Below are 7,912 nucleotides of genomic sequence, written 5' to 3'. Positions count from 1 at the left end.
AACTTCTCCCCTTTCCAATATCTTGCTTAGTATTTTAACGAAAAACAAAAAGTTGATTGAAAATGAAGTGTTTAAGGTTAATTTCTAATCAATTATGTGTTTGCATCTTTTTTTATCTTATATTTAATGAATTAATAGCAATAAACTGAAAATTCACAAAAACGTGGAAAAACAGCAAAATATTGCCTAATTCGATGATATTTTGTTTATATCATATAAAGGAAAAGGTGATGATAAACGTCCAAAATATTGCTGAATTCGATGATTATTAGTACGAAACAAAATGCAAGAAAACTTGCTTAAAATGCAATATTATGCGAAAATCTGAAATTTGAAGGCCAAGTCACATATCGTGATACTACATGAAATAGTATCGAAATATTGGTAAAAATGAATATATTTACGTAATATCAAACTACATGAAAAACGTGAAAAAGTCATTATTATACAAAATTTGAGGATTTTAACTTCGAATCATAGAGCGACGTTTCGTATTTTTTAGACCCTAGAAAAGACGTATAAAGATGTTGCTTCCAATACAAATGATAAAAATCAATGAGTTTTCCTTAAAATTAACTAAAATGTTCCTGATTTTCGGTTTATATTACCGATGGAAAATGTACACGTCAAACCGTTCTAATCCGGCTGAAACGTCGATATTTGCCATAAAAACAGAACTTCTCCCCTTTTCAATATCTTACTCAATATTTTAACGAGAAACAAATAGATGATTGAAAATGAAGTATTTAATGTTATTTTCTGATAAATTATGTGTTTGCATAATTTTTCTCGTATATTTAATGAAATAATAACAATAAACTGATAATTCACAAAAACGTGGAAAAACGGCAAAATATTGCTTAATTCGATGATATTTTGCTTAAATCCCATAAAGGAAAAGGGGATCATAAAGGTCAAAATATTGCTAAATTCGATGATTTTTAGTACAAAACAAAATGCAAGTAAACTTGCCTAAAAATGCAAAATTTGCGAAATTCTGAGATTTGAAGGCCAAATCACATATCGTGAGAAAACATGAAGTAGTATCAAAATATTGGTAAAACGAATATATATACGTAAAATCACACTACATGAATAACGTGAAAAAAGTCACTATATATGAGGATTTTAACTTCAAATCATACAGCGAGGTTTCATATTATTTAGATCCAAGAAAAGACATATGAAAATGTTGTTTCAAATACAAATGATAAAATCCGGCTGAATCGTCGATATATACAATAAAAACTGAACTTCTCCCCTTTCCAATATCTTACTCAGTATTTTAACGAGAAACAAATAGATGATTGAAAATGAAGTATTTAAGGTTATTTTCTGATGAATTATGTGTTTGCATAATTTTTAACGTATATATAATGAATTAATAACAATAAACTGAAAACTCACAAAAACGTGGAAAAACGGCCTAATTCGATTATATTTTGTTTAAATCACATAAAGGAAAAGGGGATGATAAAGGTCAAAATATTGCTAAATTCGGTGATTTTTAGTACAAAACAAAATGCAAGAAAACTTGCTTAAAAATGCAAAATTTGCGAAATTCTGAGATTTGAAGGCCAAATCACATATCGTGAGAAAACATAAAGTAGTATCAAAATATTGGTAAAAACGAATATATATACGTAAAATCACACTACATGAATAACGTGAAAAAAGTCACTATATTACCATATTTGAGGACTTTAACTTCAAATCATAGAGCGAGGTTTCGTATTATTTAGATCAAAGAAAAAGACATATAACAATGTTGTTTCATATACAAATGATAAAAATCAATGTGTTTTCATTAGAATTAACTAAAATGTTCCTGATTTTCCGTTTTTATTACCGATGGAAGATGTACACGTAAAACCGTTCTAATGCGGCTGAAACGTCGATATATGCAATAAAAACAGAACTTCTCCCCTTTCCAATATCTTACTCAGTATTTTAACGAGAAACAAATAGTTGATTGAAAATGAAGTGTATAATGCTAATTTCTAATCAATTATGTGTTTGCATAATTTTTATCGTATATATACTGAATTAATTGCAATAAACTGAAAATTCACAAAAACGTGAAAAAACGGCAAAATATTGCCAAATTCGATGATATTTTGTTTAAATCACATAAAGGAAAAGGGGATGATAAAGGTCAAAATATTGCTAAATTCGATGATTTTTAGTACAAAACAAAATGCAAGTAAACTTGCTTAAAAATGCAAAATTTGCAACATTCTGAGATTTGAAGGCCAAATCACATATCGTGAGAAAACATGAAGTAGTATCAAAGTATTGGTAAAAACGTATATATTCATAAAATCACACTACATGAATACGTGAAAAAAGTCACTATATTACCATATATGAGGCTTTTAACTTCAAATCATAGAGCGAGGTTTAATATTATTTAGATCCAAGAAAAGACATGAAAATGTTGTTTCAAAAACAAATGATAAAATCCGGCTAAAACGTCGATAAATGCAATAAAAACAGAACTTCTCCCCTTTCCAATATCTTACTCAGTATTTTAACGAAAAACAAATAGTTGATTGAAAATGAAGTGTTTAAGGTTATTTTCCTAATCAATTATGTGTTTGCATCATTTTTATCGTATATTTAATGAATTAATAGCAATAAAATGAAAATTCACAAAAACGTGGAAAAACAGCAAAATATTGCCGATTTCGATGATATTTTGTTTATATCATATAAAGGAAAAGGGGATGATAAACGTCAAAATATTCCTGAATTCGGTGATTATTAGTACGAAACAAAATGCAAGAAAACTTGCTTAAAATGCAATATTAAGCGAAAATCTGAGATTTGAAGGCCAAGTCACATATCGTGATACTACATGAAATAGTATCGAAATATTGGTAAAAATGAATATATTTACGTAATATCAAACTACATGAAAAACGTGAAAATGTCATTATTACACCAAATTTGATGATTTTAACTTCGAATCATAGAGCGACGTTTCGTATTTTTTAGACCCTAGAAAAGACGTATAAAGATGTTGCTTCCAATACAAATGATAAAAATCAATGTGTTTTCAATAAACTTAACTAAAATGTTCGTGATTTTCGGTTTATATTACCGATGGAAGATGTACACGTCAAACCGTTCTAATCCGGCTGAAACGTCGATATTTGCAATAAAAACAGAACTTCTCCCCTTTTCAATATCTTACTCAGTATTTTAACGAGAAAGAAATAGATTATTGAATATGAAGTATTTAAGGTTAATTTCTAATCAATTATGTGTTTGCATCATTTTTATCGTATATATACTGAATTAATAGCAATAAACTGAAAATTCACAAAAACGTGGGAAAACAGCAAAATATTGCCTAATTCGATGATATTTTGTTTATATCACATAAAGGAAAAGGGGATAATAAAGGTCAAAATATTGCTAAATTCGATGATTTTTAGTACAAAACAAAATGCAAGAAAACTTGCTTAAAAATGCAAAATTTTTATTTTTCTGCATCCCTCTCTTGAGCCTCTGCATCCGTCTCTTAAGCGTCTGCATCACTCTCTCAAGCCTCTGCTTCCCTCTTTTGATCCACTGCATCACTCTCTTGAGCCTATTCATCCCTCTCTTGAGCCTCTGCATCCCTCTCTTGAGCTTCTGCATCACTCTCATAAGCCTCTGCATCACTGTCGTAAGCCTCTGCATCACTCTCTTAAGCCTCTGCATCACTCTCTTAAGCGTCTGAATCACTCTCTTGAGCCTCTCCATCACTCTCTTGAGCCCCTGCATCCCTCTATTGAGCCTCTGCATCACTCTCTTAAGCCTCTGCATCACTCTCTTAAGCGTCTGAATCACTCTCTTGATCCTCTCCATCACTCTCTTGAGCCTCTCCATCACTCTCTTGAGCCCCTGCATCCCTCTATTGAGCCTCTGCATCCCTCTCCTAGGTCTCTGCATCACTCTCTTGAGCCTTTGCATCACTCTCTTGAGGCTCTGCATCCCTCTCATATGCCTCTGCAACACTCTCTTCAGCCTCTGCATCACTCTCTTAAGCCTCTGCATCCCTCTCTTGAGCCTCTGCATCCCTCTCTTAAGCCTCTGCAACCCTCTCTTTAGCCTCTGCATCACTCTCTTGATCCTCTGCATCACTCTCTTGAGCCTCTTCGTCATGCTCTTGAGCCTCTGCATCCCTCTCTTAAGCCTCTGCATCACTCTCTTTAGCCTTTGCATCCCTCTCTTAAGCCTCTGAATCACTCTCTTGAGCCTCTGCATCCCTCTCTTGAACTCCTGCATCCCTCTCATGAGCCTCTGCATTCCTCTCTTTAGCCTTTGCATCACTCTCTTAAGCCTCTGCATCCCTCTCTTAAACCTCTGCATCACTCTCAAGAGCCTTTGCATCCCTCTCTTGTGCCTCTTCATCCCTCACTTGAGCCTCTGCATCTCTCTCTTGAGCCTCTGCATCCCTCCCTTGAGCCTCTGCTTCCCTCTTTTGATCCACTGCCTCACTCTCTTGAGCCTCTGCATCACTCTCTTGATCGTCTGCATCACTCTCTTGAGCCTCAGCATCCCTCTCTACAGCCTTTTGCAGCACTCTCTTGAGCCTCTGTATCCCTCTCTTGAGCCTTTGCATTACTCTCTTAAGCCTCTGCATCCCTCTCTTGAGCCTCTGCATCACTCTCAAGTGCTTCTGTATCTTTCTCTTGTGCCTCTGCATCACTCACTTTAGCCTCTGCATCCCTCCTCGAGCCTGTGCATCCCTCTCTTGAGCCAATTCATCCCTCTCTTGAGCCTCTGCATCCCTCTCTTGAGCTTCTGCATCACTCTCATATGCCTCTGCATCACTGTCGTAAGCCTCTGCATCACTCTTTTAAGCCTCTGCATCACTCTCTTAAGCGTCTGAATCACTCTCTTGAGCCTCTCCATCACTCTCTTGAGCCCCTGCATCCCTCTATTGAGCCTCTGCATCACTCTCTTAAGCCCCTGCATCACTCTCTTAAGCCTCTGTATCACTCTCTTAAGCGTCTGAATCACTCTCTTGAGCCTCTCCATCACTCTCTTGAGCCCCTGCATCCCTCTATTGAGCCTCTGCATCCCTCTCCTAGGTCTCTGCATCACTCTCTTGAGCCTTTGCATCACTCTCTTGAGGCTCTGCATCCCTCTCATATGCCTCTGCAACACTCTCTTCAGCCTCTGCATCACTCTCTTATGCCTCTGCATCCCTCTCTTCAGCCTCTGCATCCCTCTCTTAAGCCTCTGCAACCCTCTCTTTAGCCTCTGCATCACCCTCTTGAGCCTCTGCATCAATCTCCAGAGCCTCTACATCACTCTCTTTAGCCTCTACATCACTCGCTTCAGCCTCTGCATCACTCTCTTAAGCCTCTGCATCACTCTCTTGATCCTCTGCATCACTCTCTTGAGCCTCTTCGTCATGCTCTTGAGCCTCTGCATCCCTCTCTTAAGCCTCTGCATCACTCTCTTTAGCCTTTGCATCCCTCTCTTAAGCCTCTGAATCACTCTCTTGAGCCTCTGCATCCCTCTCTTGAACTCCTGCATCCCTCTCATGAGCCTCTGCATTCCTCTCTTTAGCCTTTGCATCTCTCTCTTAAGCCTCTGCATCCCTCTCTTAAACCTCTGCATCACTCTCAAGAGCCTCTGCATCCCTCTCTTGTGCCTCTTCATCCCTCACTTGAGCCTCTGCATCTCTCTCTTGAGCCTCTGCATCCCTCCCTTGAGCCTCTGCATCCTTCTTTTGAGCCTCTGCATCCGTCTCTTAATCCTCTGCATCACTCTCTTAAGCCTCTGCTTCGCTCTTTTGATCCACTGCATCACTCTCTTGAGCCTCTGCATCACTCTCTTGATCGTCTGCATCACTCTCTTGAGCCTCTGCATCCCTCTCTTTAGCCTCTCTATCACTCTCTTAAGCCTCTGCATCCCGCTCTTGATCCTCTGCATCACTATCTTTAGCCTCTGCATCACTCTCTCGAGCCTCTGCATCACTCTCGTAATCCACTGCATCACTCTGAATCACTCTCTTGTGCCTCTCCATCACACTCATGAGCATCTGCATCCCTCTATTGAGCCTCTGCATCACTCTCTTGAGCCTCTGCATCACCCTCTTAAGCCTCAGCATCCCTCTTTTGAGCCTCTGCATCACTCTCTTAAGAATCTAGATCCCTTTCATGAGCCTTTGCATCTCTCTCTTGACCTCCTGCATCCCTTTTATGAGCCTCTGCATCCCTCTCTTGAATCTTTGCATCACTCGCTTAAGCCTCTGCATCCCTCTCTTGAGCCTCTGCATCACTCTCTAAAGCCTCTGCATCACTCACTTGAGCCTCTGCATCCCTCTCTTGAGCCATTGCATCCCTCTCTTGAGCCTCTGCATCAATCTCTTGAGCCTCTGCATCCCTCTCTTAAGCCTCTGCATCACTCTCTTAAGCCTCTGAATCACTCTCATGAGCCTCTGCATCCCTCTCTTGAGCATCTGCATCACTCTTTTCAGCCTCTGCATCCCTCTCTTGAGCCTCTGCATCACTCTCTTGAGCCTATGTATCACGATATGTGATTTGGCCTTCAAATCTCAAATTTTCGCAAATTATTGCATCTTAAGCAAGTTTCCTTGCATTTTGTTTCGTACTAAAAACCATCGAATTCAGCAATATTTTGACGTTTATCATCCCCTTTTCCTTTATGTGATATAAACAAAATATCATCGAATTAGGCAATATTTTGCTGTTTTTCCACGTTTTTGTGAATTTTCAGTTTATTGCTATTAATTCATTAAATATACGATAAAAATTATGCAAACACATAATTGATTATAAATTAACCTTAAACACTTCATTTTCAATCAACTATTTGTTTCTCGTTAAAATACTGAGTAAGATATTGGTAAAGGGGAGAAGTTCTGTTTTTATTGCATATATCGACGTTTCAGCCGGATTAGAGCGGTTTTACGTGTACATCTTCCGTCGGTAATATAAACGGAAAATCAGGAACATTTTAGTTAATTCTAATGAAAACACATTGATTTTAATCATTTAAATTCATACTTCATTCTAATGAAAACACATTGATTTTTATCATTTGTATTTGAAACAACATTGTCATGTATTTTCTTGGATCTAAATAATACGAAACCTCGCTCTATGGTTTGAAGTTAAAATCCTCAAATTGGTGGTATAGTTACTTTTATCACGTTATTCATGTAGTGTGATTTTAGGTAAATATATTCGGTTTTACCAATATTTCGATACTACTTCATGTTTTCTCACGATATACGATTTGGCCTTCATATATCAGAATTTCGCAAATTTTGCATTTTTAAGCAAGTTTTCCTGCATTTTGTTTTGTACTAAAAATCATCGAATTTAGCAATATTTTAAACTTTATCATCCCCTTTTCCTTTATGTGATTTAAACAAAATATCATCGAATTAGGGAATATTTTGCCTTTTTTTTACGTTTTTCTGAATTTTCAGTTTATTGCTATTAATTCATTAAATATACGATAAAAATGATGCAAACACATAATTGATTAGAAATTAACCCTAAACACTTCATTTTCAATCAACTAGTTGTTTCTCGTTAAAATACTGAGTAAGATATTGGAAAGGGGAGAAGTTCTGTTTTTATTGCATATATCGACGTTTCAGCCGGATTAGAGCGGTTTTACGTGTACATCTTCCATCGGTAATATAAACGGAAAATCAGGAACATTTTAGTTATTTCTAATGAAAACACATTGATTTTTATCATTTATATGTGAAACAACATTGTCATATGTCTTTTTCTTTGATCTAAAAACTACGAAACCTCGCTCAATGATTTGAAGTTAAAATCCTCAAATATAGTTATATAGTGACTTTTTTCACGTACTTCATGTAGTGTGATTTTACGTACTTATATTCGTTTTACCAATATTTTGATACTAC

This window comes from Procambarus clarkii, chromosome 13 (genome assembly GCF_040958095.1).
Source record: "Procambarus clarkii isolate CNS0578487 chromosome 13, FALCON_Pclarkii_2.0, whole genome shotgun sequence".
Taxonomy (NCBI): Eukaryota; Metazoa; Arthropoda; class Malacostraca; order Decapoda; family Cambaridae; genus Procambarus; species Procambarus clarkii.
The sequence above is the reverse complement of the archived record's forward strand: the minus strand, read 5'-3'. Positions refer to the sequence as shown.